This window comes from Sminthopsis crassicaudata, chromosome 6 (assembly GCF_048593235.1).
Source record: "Sminthopsis crassicaudata isolate SCR6 chromosome 6, ASM4859323v1, whole genome shotgun sequence".
Lineage (NCBI taxonomy): Eukaryota > Metazoa > Chordata > Mammalia > Dasyuromorphia > Dasyuridae > Sminthopsis > Sminthopsis crassicaudata.
The window spans coordinates 86,525,496-86,541,718 of record NC_133622.1 but is presented as its reverse complement, the minus strand read 5'-3'; the positions used below and the strand labels follow the sequence as shown (position 1 = coordinate 86,541,718).

At 33.5% G+C, this 16,223-nt stretch overlaps 1 pseudogene; it reads right to left on the bottom strand.

Moving 5' to 3' along the window:
* Positions 1-4,016: 4,016 nt before the first annotated feature.
* On the bottom strand, positions 4,017-4,849 carry LOC141547275 (small ribosomal subunit protein uS5 pseudogene; annotated as a pseudogene).
* Between the last annotated feature and the right edge of the window lie 11,374 nt (positions 4,850-16,223).

The following is a 16,223-nucleotide window of genomic DNA, read 5'->3' as shown; positions in this document are numbered from 1 at the left end:
GAGGTGACCTGCAAGTCTACTATTCTTTCAAAATTTTCCACAGAAGGCAGAGGTGTGAAAGTCTCACCTATCTCCCCATTGTAGCCTGAACCATATTAAAATGTAATTGGGAAATATTCTATAAAATAAAGAAAAAGATAACACAATATAAATAATGTTAATTTATAGATTTCTCAGTCAAGATGCTGACAATGGGATCTATTTCCATTTGATTTTTACACCACTAGTATGAGGCATATTTATATTAGAACAACCTAGATATCAGTGCACTATACTACTTTAAATGTAAAATGTATACCCTAGGGGCCTGTATAAAATAATGTACTTAACAAGTATTGACTGAATTAAATTGAACAGTTTAGACACTAGAAAATCAGAGAATTTAAAGTCATCAAGGGTATTGTAGAGAACTGAAGGCAAGTCAAGCAAATCAGATTGGAGCAAATAATTATTTCAGGACAAAGCAGAAGTCAGAAATATAAGACAGTGAATAGATTGAGATTCAAAATCCTGCATAATCTAGACATCAAAATTCAAAACAGGAATTAGCTCCATATGGCATTAATCAAAAGAGCAATGTAGCTGAGCATTCCAGAAGACCAATGATTTAACAATATTTGTTCCTTAGTAGATCCCAAGTCTCACCTAAGTGCATATATATATACATGTATGCATGTATTATGTATGTATGTATGTGTATATGTATATATATATGTATATATACATATATTTTATATGTTTAAAATTATGGCAAAGACTTGGTTTAAAAATCTGCTATAAGATTTCAAAATGTGGAGAAGGTGCTGACATGTGTTGGTTCCCTATATTGACAAAATCACAAGTTCTACCTTCCTTTCAATTAATAGTCTGAGTAGAATGCAGGGAGATGATGCATTTGAAAAAAAATAAAGGAGGTTCATGGAAATTACTGTTTTATATAAGATTTGTAAAATTAATCAAATGTAAGCTACTCTTCACTTGGATTTACATTCAAGAAATGGTTATTTTTAAAGATCTGTTTAGAAGGTAGGGAGAGGTAAGAAAAAATCATTAAGTACCTATTATGCTTTCAGGAAAGTGTCATGTCATTATCATCAGTATGTGTGTGCTTCCACCCGAATAAATATTGTTAAGGTTTCAGAAAATATTATAAGAAGACATGGAGTTCTTCTTCATGGATGTGCTGAAAGAAGACACATTTGTAAGTTTGGGTGACTTTACTACCAGAAAAACTATCAGAAATGGCTGGAGACCTTTTGGAGGAATGGAGTCAGAAACAGCAACAAAACTGATTACTTACTCCTGAAGATTTGTGCATCTCATGATCTCATCACCGACACTGTTTTCCATTTATCTAAATGCAATAAAATTTTGTGGATACACTTGTAAAGGGCAGGAACTCTAGTTCAGTATGATTGATTTAATCCTACAACAAAGTGTTAACTAAGGGGCCTTAAGATAATGATTCTCTAGTTTATATGTACTTAGTATAGTTCTACAAATTGACCCTTAGTCTACAAGATTGACACCTATGATGATGTACTTGTAATAGAATATATAAGAGCCAACAAGGACATTCCATCTTCATCAGCCTTTTGGTGGCTCTCCTGCATTTCCTCCACTGAATCCAAGACCCATTTCAGATTTGGAAAACATGCTTAGGATATGCCTCAATTCCTGTCTTCTGACTCAAATATTACAAAAGTTTCATATTGGTCTTCAAGGATGAAAAGGGAATGTTCAACTCTGTTAACTACAAATTCTAAGAAATCCAATCAGTCCCTGAGTTCCAACTTCAGTAGTGAATTTACTTTTCCCCATATAAATTCAGGGTCACCAAAGGGAGTATTTTCCATCTTTTGAAGTTAATTCTAGAATTCTCAGTCCATTTTAGATTTTGTAACCTGTTGTAAATGGAAGGTATCCTTCTAAGTCTGAGAATAAGACAAAATGGGGGAAGATTGGTGGGTAGCTTTCATTTTCAGAAAATATCTTTTATATCTAATTATGTCTACATCTTTCATATCTTTTACATCTGATTCTTTCATCTCCCCTCACAAAACTACCATCCTAGTTCAAGCACCCTTTATACCTCTCCTGGACTATTGCAATGACTTGGTTTGCCTGCCACCAGCCTTTTACAACCTGTACCTAACCTATTTTTTTTCAACTTGATATCACTTGCTTTCTGTCAACTCTAAAACTCAGTCCGACTTGTTTTCTCCCTTTGCTTGTGATATGTGATATGTGAGCAAAAAGCTCACCCATATCATTTTATCTCCCATTTCTGTGTCTTTCTGTCCCTTATTCCTGGATTGTCCTTCTTCCATTCCACTTCACATCATCTCTAAAGCTCAAAACTCACCTTCACAACATTTTTCTTGAATCTCCCTCTTCAAACCTTTCTTGCCATCCCTAATATTTTACCTTATATTTAACTGTTTTCTATTTATTTTGTATTTTTATGCATACACGTACATTTTTAAGTGCTACATACATTTTAAGTGCATATATGTGTACATGTTATTTGTAGTATTTGTTTTACTTTTATCTTTGTATCTCAGTATGTAGGGTAGTTTCTTATATAGAGAATCTATACATAGAAGGAGCTAAATAATGCTTGATTTATTGATAGGATGAATACTAATTGTAAACTGAAGCACTGAATTTGCTAAGCATGATAAAATAGTGTAGAGAGGTTCAGTTTCGGATTTAGATAGTCATAGGTTCATGACCTGCTCATCATAAATATTAGCTGCATGATTAAGGTTAAATAATTTAATCTCCCAGAGCCCCAGGAACTATATGAGACTATAGATTCCCAAGTGGCATCTGGGTAGAGTTTCTAAATCAGAACTTCCCATGATGAAATTACAGATATTCTGCCTTCTCCCATGTGTGAATCCATTTATTTATGATATATATAATTTATAATTATATATATATATGAATTTATACGTATATATATATATACATATACTCAACTATTCAATATGAGTATTGTCAGTAACTTTTTTATTAGTAGAAAAGAAAAAAACAAATCTATAAGAAGCAAATCCATACCTATCTATCTACAATTTCATTATTAAGATTTTGGACTTTCCATGCAAAAAAGCAAATACTCATTGTAGTCAGAGTTAGATGGGAAATTCTTATGAATAAGAACTCTGTGTGGGTGTTCACATCCGTGTACATGCCCCTCTCCCCTACACATACACACACACACACACACACACACACACACACACACACACACACACACACACTACATTCAGTTTTAAAGCAACTTTATTTTGGGACTTGTGACTATGACGTGCCAACTGTGAACCTTATGATTTATAGGGAATAAATAAACAGCTCATTTCATGCTCTCCTATTTTGTTTCTAATTCACTCAAGGGCAAATGGCCAAAAAGAACTTGTAGGGAAGAACTTAACAGTTTAAAATAAACAGAAACTATTTAATACTTTAGATAAAATTCTGTTAAAGGAAGTAATGTTTGTTTCATCAGCTAGCTTTTCAATTCTTGTGCACAAAGTGATCCCATCTTTTATCTCAGTGCATTGAACTGCAGTAATGAAGGCATGTCAGTGGTGAAAAATCACCGCAGTTGACCAAAAGACAGAGAAAAACAGTAATATGTTCAATTCTGAAAAAGTATGCACTGCAAGTTAGACCCAACTTCAGTGGTATATGGGAACTAGGAAGATGTGTTTTCAGGCAGAAAGGGTTCTATGACTGTGTTTCTCTGACAGAAATTGGACATTTTCATTTCCAGACCACTTTTTAATATATTTTCAACTGGGCTATCATTATACTATGTCAGAGTTGGTTTACCATCCAATATAAAAGTAAATGCTTTTTTATTGATGCTATTGTTACTTTTCAGGCAAAGACCAGTCAACTCTGAACATATATATATATATATATATATATATATATATATATATATATATATATTTAATGCAAGCATATTTCAATTTTTTCCTTGTTTATTAAAAACATCTGTGGTTGCTTCAGTGGCTGTGGGTCCTCTGGATAGATATGAAAAGGTGAGTTTTTATAAGATGGTCAGTAAATTCCCATTAGGGATACTTAGTGAACAGTCTCCTTCTATAAGTCTGGGGTTAGGTAGCTATATGTTCTGGAGATGGCATCAAAGGTTCTCAGATTAACAGTATAGTATCTTGTATAAATGTAGTTGTCATCAGTTCCTGCTCTCCTCAGGAGTTTCTTAAACAGGGGAGCTGAGGCAATGCCAGTACTGCTGGGCGCAGGGATGAGGTGCACCAGAACTGATCCACAGTACCCAGAGTCCTTGCAGGGCACTGTGTGGGCTTGCCAATCTTGTTCCTCTAGTAGCCACATTTCATAGGAACAATGGATAACTTGGCTAGAATGATGGTACCACAAATAGTTCTGGCCACTTCCTTGGAGCACTTCACACCTAGGCCAATATGGCCCCTGTAGTCACCAATGGCCACAAAAGCCTTGAACCTGATCCATTGTCCAGCTCTACTTTGTTTCTGCACATGTATGATCTTCAGAACCTCATCTTTAAATGAAAATCTCAGGAAGAAGTCTATGATGTCCGACTCCTTGATAGGAAAGGAGAAAAGAAATCTCTCCAAAACATGAACTTCATGTCCTTGAATAGCGAGAGCCCACTCCTTGTCTTTGGCCTTTCCTCCTCAGAGCCTGGGGACCTGACCATGACCACTGCCCAGACTTCAGCCCCCACTGTCAAAGCTATAGCAGATGCTACTCCAGCTTCTGACTTCAGATCACCTCCCTACCCTAGACTCCCGGCTCCTTCCACTTCTCCCCCAGCACCAGCGTAGTCTGCCATTTGGTGTTCACTAATGTATAGAAGCAAATTGAGCTTCATTTGGAAATTTCAAAAAAGTCAGGAAAATCATGAATTACTGGGAAAGTATTCTACCCTCCCCCCATCCTATCCTTTGATTCCCTAATATTTTTAAATGAACCTGGTTATCTAGAATATTTCATAGACAGCAATTTCAACTATAAGATTCATTAAACTACAATTTATTGCTCTAAAATTTTTCCTAACGTTTGATCTGTCAGTTTCTGACTGGCAAATACTTTTTTGGTTGGTTATAGTGGTTCAAAAAATATGGGGAAGTGGTATATCAATTAAAATATATATCTCAATTTATTTTGTATTTTTTTGAATTGTATTGTACAATTTTTTTTGTATTGCTAGGTTTAAAGAATTCAGCTTTTATCTCTAAAGAAATGATAAGAGATATAAAGCACTTCATGAACCTGAAAGCACAAAACAAATGTAAGTTATTATTTATTATTTTTATTGAAAAATCATCCTTTTAGGATTGCACATGTTTATCCTGTATTAGATTGCTTGCTGTGCTGTTTTGGGAGGGGGGAAGTTAAAGGAGGGAGAAAGAAAAATTTGGAACACAAAAATTTACAAAAGTGAATGTTGGAAATGATCTTTGCATATATTTGGAAAAATAAAATACCATTGAAGGAGAAAAAAGAAACATCTTTCTTTTCACCTTGTTCAATGAAGTTGACATAAAAATTATCTTGGAACAAATCCCTTTAGTACTATTATTATTTTGTATTTAATGTTCCACATACTTTTTAAGCAAGTAGAGAATATGACTATATTTTATAGTTGAATAAAAGTATTAGAAAGTAGGCTTATTTTTTTTCTCCTTTTTAGTTCTGAACTCAGTTCATTGACCATTTGTAATGTTCTCCAAGATATATAAATATACTGCTAGATTGACTGTAAGTGGTATTTCCTAGATTGTTGGTTTCCAGTAGGAAACTACAGTGTTTTGTAGCTTAATGCAATTAGGATTATTTTCAACTCATGATGGTAAATGAAAAATCATCACATATAAAAGAATGTGTTTTTTTAACTGCATTAGACATCCTTCATTTTAATATTAGACATCATGGTTTCCAGACAATTAAATTTGTGGTCATCCAAATAATCATGGAGAATCTAGTCTGACTTTGCTAACTACCTACTTGTCATTTTGAACGAGGTGCTCAAAAAGTATGACTAAGTCAACCTGTCCAAAATAGAACTCATTTTCTCACCCCATTCACAATCCATCCCCCTTCCTAAAATACTTATTTCTACTGCATGCACCACCATTCTGAATTCACCCAAGATCACAATCTCAGAGTTATCAGCTACTCAATATCTGTAACCCCACATATCCAGTTACTTGTCCAACCTGAATAAATTGAATTTCTGTAACATCTCTCGGATCCATTCAATTTTCATCACTCACACAGAAGTCACCATAACTAAGACCCTCGTCCCTCTCTTATGAGCCATTAAAATAGCATCTTGTGAGTTTTCTTGTCTCAGGTCTTCCTCTTTGGCAAATCTATTCTTTATACAAATGCCTACGTATATTTTTAAAACACTGACTCTTCCTTATTCAGTAAACACCAGTGCCTCCCTATTACCAAGCCAAAGGATTTTAGAATCATACATCTGACAGGGATCTTAAAGGACATCTAATTCTACGTTTTCATTTTGTAGATGAAGTAAATTATGTTTAGGTTCTTAAAGATCAAATGCAAAGTTCTCTCAATCATTGAAATGACATAGTCTGGCTATAATGTGCCTTTTCAGCTTTATCATCTATTATCTACATGATATAATATGGAAATTCACTGCCATTTCATGTCTTTGTATCAATTCCCCAATGCCTGAAATAAACTACTTTCTTGCCTCTAAAAGAAAATCCCTAGTTTCTTTCAAAATTCAACTCAAAAGCATATCCCACAAATTATTTTGTATTTATTTCATGTGTATGTATATGTATATACACACATATGTGTATGTATGTATTTCTAAGGGTATTTTGTTTTTGTCTTTGTAATCTCCTTGCATAGTACCTGGCACATAATTTAGCTAAATCATTTAACCACCCTGGATTTTAATTTTCTCATCTATTAGTTTAGACCAAATGACCTTTGAAGTCTATTTCAATTCTCAGGCTATGATGCTGTGATTCTGTTTCCCTAATTTGTCAATTTGCTTGTCAATTGATTAATTGATTGAGAAGCACATGATCAATGAGTTTATTGTACCCATATGCTCAAGAGAAATGGTATTAAGGATATATTCAATAAATGTTTTACCAGAGAGCAAGTGATAGCCAATGGACAAGAAATGTCATCTGTTGTTAAAAACGAAACTTCAAGGAATCTAGGAAAAAACCTCTAGTGGGTGGGGAGAAACTTTCTGGATCATTAAGACAAAAGCTATACAAGATGAAAGGCATAGAGACGTTTTGATTTATATGTTTGGAGGAAATGACCACATTGATGAAATCATGAATTTATTTATACATGAAATAAACAAAATAAACCATGGGCTAAACAAAAAAAAAAAAATGTAAGACTTGCTTCCCAAAGATTTTCTTCTGCTTTCATTTCATAAACGGCATCTTCAACTCTAATATCCAAGTTCACTTAAAGCATCTTTCTATTATGTTCTTGTCTGTATCCATCAAAATTTTTAACATATTTATAGTATCTGTGGAGTGACCAAAAAGAAAAGAAATAAAGCTATATAATAAGATCTCTCTTCTGCTTTGATCAATCAGTCACCAAATTAGACCACAGAAAATCAAATCCCAATGGATAACACTAGGGATATACAAAAATGTAGCTATATGACATTTTCACAATTTATACCAAAGTAACACCTTCTATCAGTAGCCTAAATCTATCTTAAAATTATGCAAGTTTTAAAATTAAAAAGTAAGAATACTAAATTATTTTCAGGTTATCGTGAAAAGTTTATCATTCAAAACTAGATTTTTATTATTCATCTAGTAATGAAAATTGTTTTCTGAAACTTAAAGGAAACCCATTATATATTTTCATATACCTTTATATTAATTATCTAATCACTAAATATTAAGTACTTGAATATCATATTCCAAACACAATGGTGGATATCATAATAAGCTATAAAAGAAACAAAAACATTTTAAATTTTCCCTTTTAAACACTTACATACAGAATTTACTTGCTCCTGAGAATCTAAAGTGAAATTGAGCAGAGCACTATATACAATTATGACTTTGAATAAAGCATTTTAATTAATACAATTCAAGAAACATTTATGTTGCTAAATAGAACATTGACCTCTAAAACTTCCAAATAACTGGATTAGAGTGCTGTTTTTGATGTAAACTAGTCCTAATCATTTACTAGTGTATTTATTAGTCAACTCTGTAAAACTTAAGTTGCAAATGAAAGCATTTCTGCCAGACACAATGCTAAGAGCTTTACAGATATTATTAAATTTGATTAGGAGTCGTTTCCTTATTAAGACTTCCCTATAACCATTGAAATCACAGAACCAGCTTCCTTTTCTTCATATATATATATATATATATATAAATGAAATTGAAATGCATATAAAATTTCAAGCATCACTGATAAGCGATAAACCCAATTCTCAAGAAGCATATAGTTTAATTAGGGATAAGGAATACAGGAATATAAATAATTATGACACCAAAATTAAAAAGTAAAGAAGAAGTCCAGACAATATACAGTGAGAGATTTGATGAGGTAGAAACCATTTTCAGTTAGGGGCATCAGGGAAACCTCCTTGTAACCCTTGATGGAAAAGATGAGATCTTCTATAAATAAAGATGGGAATGGGGTGGGAGCTATGGGATGGGGAAATCATTTTAAATAATCTTTAAGAAGGAAAATAAAATGATTCTGTTTGAGCAGAACATGGCATATGTGGAAAGGAGCAATATTAAATAAGACAGGCTATGTGAGGTGGAGTTCTGTTATGAAGCATCTGACATGATAAGATCTGGGGTGGGAGCTGGTATGCTTAATTCAAGAGACAAAGGAGGACTACTGGAAGTTTTGCTATAGTTTACTATTTCTGGGGGAAAATATCATTTTATATATATAGCCATTAATTTGATGCATATGGGCTTATGTCATTGAGATTAATTGTCACAATATCTAGAACACTTCTGGTTCAATACTGGATTTAAAAGGGGGAAAATGTTCTGCTGGAATTCCTATTTAAAATGATTGTATGGGATGGCCACACTAATTTATACTATTAGATCGGGGCAGCCACAATGGAAATCAGTGAAAAATCTGAATAATAGTACATTTTCAAAGAAATACAGCTTTATTATTTTCAAGGATATGTAATAACTCAAACTAAGTACTTACAAAAGTGTTTTGGAAAACAAATACCTTTAACCTGGCCTAGTGAATGGACCATGCTCATTTATAATAAACAGAACCATTTGCATATAAATAATTAATTGGCCAGTGTTTTTTAAAACAGTCCATTCTCTTAAGTAGGTTGAACACATTCCCAGTGATTTCATGTAATCTATTAATTTGCTTACCAGTTGTTTCTTCTAAATAGCACAAATGCAAATTTCATCTAAAGTTGGACTGAAAATTCCATAATTGATGGTATCTAAAGAAATATGATTTTCCTGTATTACAAGTATAGTGTCTTCACTCACTTTAAAGACAGCAAAGATTAATAGTTAATATTGTAGCATCAGACAGAATTATCAGGAAATCATAGATCCTGAAAAGAATTACAATAATTTGGGTGAAAATAAAAAAAAATATTGTAAAGATAATTCCTAAGAAAATCATAGAGGGAGAGGGTCATCATCTTGTAGCAAGCATGCTCCGTGTATACCATCCTTAAGTCAGATAACTACACCCTCAGAAGATTCTAAGAAGTGACCCCTGAAATGTTGGGATGTCTTTCTCTTCTGTCATTGGCTAAAACCTCAATGTTCAGTGTAAGCAGTAGTGACTAGCATTCTAGTTCCATTTAACTCTATATTAAAAAAATAGCTTTTCATATAGGTATAATTTACTTTTGTGGATATGAAAAGAACAAACAATCTCATCAACATTTTTTTAAAAGTATGGCTTAAGCCTCTAGATTATTTTTCTTCACCTAAATCTAAATAACAAATAGCCAGGGAAAGGATCCTGACCCATTTTCATAGAGCCACCTGTGGCCTTGGGGGAAAAAGGTCCAAGGCCTCTCATCTTAGAACACTGATTATCACTAGGTGATATTAGTGGAGTCAAAACCAAAAGGATAGATTCATCAAGAAAGATTAACTAAAGAAAAAACTTAATGTTTTTGCTTGCTAGTATTTTTTGAAAGCATCATCAGCAATAGCTACAGAAACACATGGCTAGCAGACCAGAAAACATTATAGAACATCTCCAAATTCCTTCAAAGTTCTCCTATCACTTTACACCTTGACATTATTGAATGTGGGCTACCCAGTATCTTCCACATGGGGAATGTCAATAAAGATGCTCCCAATACTGGGGATATGTGGCTGGGTCAGAGATTTGCTGGAATACAAGCACTAAGGTGTGGAAATGGACTGTACAAGTTAGGTTCTCATACTTAAGAGGTAAGAAGGAATTTAGAAACTATTTTATCATGGGATCATTGATCGATAGTGAGAAGGTATCCTTGAAATAACCTCATCCAATCAACTCACTATGCTTATGAGGATACTGCAATTTAGGAATATTAAAATTTGCCCAGTTCTACAGAAATCACCTGCAATTAGAATCTACTTATTCCTGGCAATGCTTGAAACATAGTTAAGTTTTTAATTAAAGCTTGTTGTTTGATTGATTGATTGACTCCAAGTATAACACTGTCCTCTATATCATACAACTTCTCAATATCATATCATTAATTTATCTTGAAAATATTTTAATAAAAATGATGATTATTCAGTGTTAGATGCTATGTAATATGTCCTGTGTTACCTATTATAATCAATAAACTTTTTTTTCAATTTGAAACCCAGGAAGTTAATTTTAATTTTTACTGCCTTGAAATGCTCCCATTGAAGACAGAAAAACAAATTAATAATAAAAACCCTGATATTCTTGGAAGTGATGAATATTTTATCAGAATGCTTAGTATATTACATGACTAGAAAGTAGGATGCTGATCCTGATACCAGGGGAGATCCAACCCAAGGACCAGGTGACAAAATTGGGAGTTGGTAGCTGAATCAGAGATGGATTCTGGAGCACAAGCAACAAGGCTTGCAGTTGGACTGAAACTAGCCCAAAATAGAAAATATATCATGGGAAGAGTAATGAACTGGATTCATAGAATATGGGTTCAAATCCTTGCTGTACTATTTATAATCTGTGATTTTTTAAGCTCAGCTCTGGGGCTGAGTTTCCTCATTAGTAAAGCAAAAAAGCTCAATTTGTTTACCTCTAAGTTCTCTTCCAGTTCTAGCTCTATAACTCTATAAAAATATATTTTAAGTATTTGATCAAAATTTGAGTAAGAATTTTCTTTGTGCCAGTTATGCCCTCTCCCCTTCTCCTTAGTAGGCAGTCTTTACAGTTTCCTCTGTATCAAGCATCTACCCTACCTCAAAACAACTCAGTTAACAATCATTTGTTGGCTCCATTCTTTTTTTTTTTATTTTTCCAAGTACATGCAAAGTTTAAAAAATTCACCTTTGCAAAACTTTGTGTTTCAAATTTTTCTTCTTCACCACAGTCTCCCCAAGACAACAAGCAATCTGATATAGCAATGCGTCTAAACCTACTTCTATATTTGTCATGCTGCGCAAGAAAAATCACATCAAGAATGGGGGAAAGCACAAATAAGAAAAAAATAACAAACCTAGCAAACAAAGAACAACAACAAAGGTAAAAAATACTATCATTTGAACCACATTCATTCTCTATTGTTCTCTCTCTGGATACAGATGGCACTTTCCATCACAAATCTATTGGAATTGGGGCAGCTAGGTGGCGCAGTGGATAGAGCACCAGCCTTGAATTCAGGAGGACCCGAGTTCAAATCTGGTCTCAGACACTTAACACTTCCTAGTTGTGTGACCCTGGGCAAGTCACTTAACCCCAGTCTAAAAAAATTTTTAAAAATAAATAAATAAATAAATAAAAATACGTAAATAAATAAATAAATAAATACATAAATACATAAATAAATATATCTATCTATTGGAATTTCCTGAAGTCATTTCTACTTAATGGAATCTGCCATACATCTACATTCTTCTGCCTTAGACTTCAAGAACAAAAGTTAATTTTGTATGACAGAGAGAGGTAAAGAGAAGAGCTTTAGAAGAGTAGAGAATTAATTACCTCTAACTTCACAAAGAGAATATATGAGCCTGCTGTTGATATTTTAAAATGTTTGATAGCATTTTATTTTTTAATACATGTAGATAGTTTTTAATATTCATTTTTGTAAGACTTTGTATTCCATTTTCCCTTTCTTCCCTTACCTGTCTCTACCCCAAGACAACAAGCAATCTGATATAGATTAAAAATGTATAATTCTTTTAACTATATTTTCATATGTGTCACTTTTTGCAAATAAAATCAAATAAAATGGAAAAAAAACACAAGCAATAAAAAGTAAAGAAACAAGTGAAAAATGCTATATTTCTATCAATATTCAATGCCCATCGTTCTATTTCTAGATGTGGGTGAGATTTTCTATCCCAAGTCTACTGGAATTGCCTCGAACCAATGCATCGCTAAGAAGAGGCAGTCCGCACAGTGATCATCACATAATCTTGCTCTTGCTGTGTATAATATTTTCCTGGTTCTGCTCACTTCACTCCTGTTGTTAGTCTTAAAGGAAGGAGGCATCCCTGACAACTTGAGACTAGTGTCTAGCGCTGCATTAAATTCTCCATTTCTTCCATATGACTCAAAGAATCCTCTCTTTCCTTTAATTAAGTCTGATTTTATAAAAGAGAAAGAAATAAGATGATTTTTCAGTGAGCTTTCCTATGTTCCTAATCCAGAGGCCCGTGATGATGCACTGTAATCTTCATCAAGGTATCCTTGCATTGTTCACAAATTATTGAATCTTCTTTTAAACGACTAACTGTAATATTCCAGGAAGGCAGTGGGAATATGAGAGAGTCATAGACACTTACTGAGTTCTATGAGTATTTAATCCTATAGGAAAGTAGACTTCCCAGTCAAAGAGTTGCTGAAGAGAAACTTCCAGACAGCTCCTTCTAACAAGCTCACTTCATGTTAAATGCCTTCTTTCATTGGATACATGCAGTCACATTTGGAAATAAAGACCTGCCCAGTGAGAAGCCCTATGCACAGGCTCCAGAGAATTATGAAATTAATTGAAAGCCAAAAAAGCCAATGAAACTTGCATAAGGCCCTGAGCTTGAAAATAAAAGGAACTGTAGCAGGGAGAGATAAGCCCAGGATGAAGGGCTTTCTATTATATTCACCGGACAGTAGACTCTGCTATGAGTGGGGACAAAGATAAGCAGTTATCTTTTGAAACCATTTCTCTAATCCCATATTCCAGTAGGAAAACTGGCCCGTCATTGCACAAGCAATTAATTCTCATATATTTTAATCATCCATCTTAATTAACAATAACACAAGGAAGTTGAAGAGTAATGGCACTGAAGGTTCTTAGCCAAAACACAATTATGTTGACTAAATTTGCAACATTACATTTTGATTAACTGAATGCCAGTCAGGATAACTAGAGAAAGAAAGGGCTAATTTCCTTAAATATACTTGAAAGAATTATTCAGGAAGCTTTCATTAAAGTTAGTAGATATAATTTGGAAGGGGAATGCTTAGAAAAACTATCCCAGAAATGAGAAAACATCCAATGTTTAAGACAAATATTTCTAAATGACTGAATTCTTCCTGTTGAAATTCTCCCTTTTCTTATAGGGGAAGAGTTTTGAATTTGGAATCAAAGCACCCAGGTTTAAATCTTTGGCTATTGTACATGCTGTTTGTGTGACCTTGAAAAATCATTTAAATTCTCTGGGTGTCAGCTCCCTTATCTACAAGGTAAGGGTGTTTATCTATTAGATGAACTTTAATACATCTTACCATACAAATCTATAGTCCTATGACTATCCTATACCTTTTACTTTCTTGATTCTCTGGTTTGAACTTGAATAATGGTTTTTGAAGGTCAGCAAATATTTGCTTCTGTCATATTCACAGACTTTCAGAGGACTTTCATCAGAAATTGATGGGTAGAACTGTATATATCACTATGTCAGGCTCAGTGTCTAACTGTGGCTGATCAGACTGATAGAAGCTTAGAAGGCTCTACCATAGATTAAGAACAAATAGTCCCTTTGGACCAGAGATGTTTTTAAATTAGTACATCTCACATTTCTTTTGAGCTATAGTAATTATGTTTTACCTGTAGAACACAGCAACTTCCTTGATGTGAGTCTGCTGTGCTAGGAGGTCCTGTGCCAGTGTCTCCTTTATCGCACACTCAATTCTAAAGTTCGTCAGAGAGATCCTAAAACAAGTCATGTAATTTCCTTTTCCCTAAGGAGATTGAAGAAGATTACTTTTAGTATTCTCTTTGTTCTAGGGTGACCTAGGGATATCGAGGAGGAATAATGACAGAGTACTTATCTTATATAATGGGGTTAGGGGTACAAGCAAATGGGGAAGTATCAGACAAAGCAGGCTTCTCCTGAACCTCACTTGGAAATGATCCAAAGTGAAATGAGAATAATTTATACTTATGACAATATTGTAAAAAAAAAAAAACTAAGACTTAAGAGCTTTAATCAAAACAATAATCACACGTGATTCCAGACAATTGATTTAGAATGTTGTTCACCCCCTATATTAACATAGAATTAATGGAATAGACATGAAGGATAAGATATTCATCTTTACAAATTGCCAGTGTGGGAAGATGTTTTACTTGATTATATCTGTTTTTTTTTCATTGTTATGTTTTTGTTTTGTTTCATTTTGTGGAAGAAGTTCCTCAGGAAGGAAGAAAGGTTATAATATCCTTCAGCTACTTCATTTGTATTTAATCCATTTGGTTTTGTTGATGAAGATACTGAATTGGTTTGCCATTTTTTTCTAGCTTATTTTATTGATGAGGAAATGAGGCAAAAAAGAGTTAAATGACTTACCCAAAGTTACAGTTAGTAAGTGTCTGAGACTAGATTCAAACACAAAAATGAGTCTTCCTGACTGCAGGCTCCATACTCTAGCTACTCAGAAGGAAGATAGACGCTTGTTACTTGTAAAATTTTAGACACAATTTTAGAGAAAAAGTATAAGCCTTTTGTATAAGGTGACACTTAAGCTGAGCTTTTAAGGGAGCTAGGGACTTCAAGAGAGAAAGATATGGATAAAAATTATTCTGCATATATAGGACAATCTCTAAAAAAGCATGACAATAGGAAATAGTATCTAATAAAGAGGAACTAGCTAATGGGTCATTTAGACCAGCATTTAGAATAAATAAGGAGTAATAATGTGGACATGTCCTGAAAAGATATGTTGAAGCTTGCCTACAGAGGAATCTGTATTTTATTTCAGAAATAGTCAAAAGCCATGAAACTTCCTTGAGCAAGAGAATGACATGAAAAGACAGGTTTATAAATTTCAATTTGATGGTAATTTGGAGAAAATATTAAAGAGACAGAAACCTGGAGACAAAGAGACCAATTTGGAGTCTATTATAATAAACCAAGTGAGGAGTCAGATCTTGATGAGGAGTCAGATCTTGAACTGGGTAGTGCCCTTATGAGCACAGAGGAAGCAACTGATGTGAGACTGGATTTGGGAGATGTTTGATAGTAAAGAGTTGAATATCATGCTTAGGAAGCATGCTTCTTCTTTTCATTAACCTTTGGGGTTTTTCAATATCAGTTCTTTAGAGAGTGAGGTATATCAATAGAAGATAACTAATGTCATTTTGTAGTAATATGCCAAAAATATATCATTTTGTCTATATAAAACTTAGGTACTGAAATAACCTATTTTTGCATATAGCTATTGATAATTTATGTTTATCTAGCTGATTCCTTACAGGGGCAGAAAGCTTATTGTCAATATTTAATTATTCCTCTATCCCTATTAAATTATTAATTGCTAATCAAAAGCATTCAAAAGAGAAAATGTCACACATTTAACTACTATCTGCACAGATCTATATTTTGATTTATCCTTAATTTGACCTTTTAAGTTGCAAAGACACTGAACTGAAACAATCTAAAAAAAATAAATTGTTACACGATGAATTGTGTGATTCAGAATATAACATCATCTGATGTTCTGTTGTCCTTTTGCTAAAATTACAATCAGTTTCAGTTCCTTTCTTATTGGCTTTCTAGTTA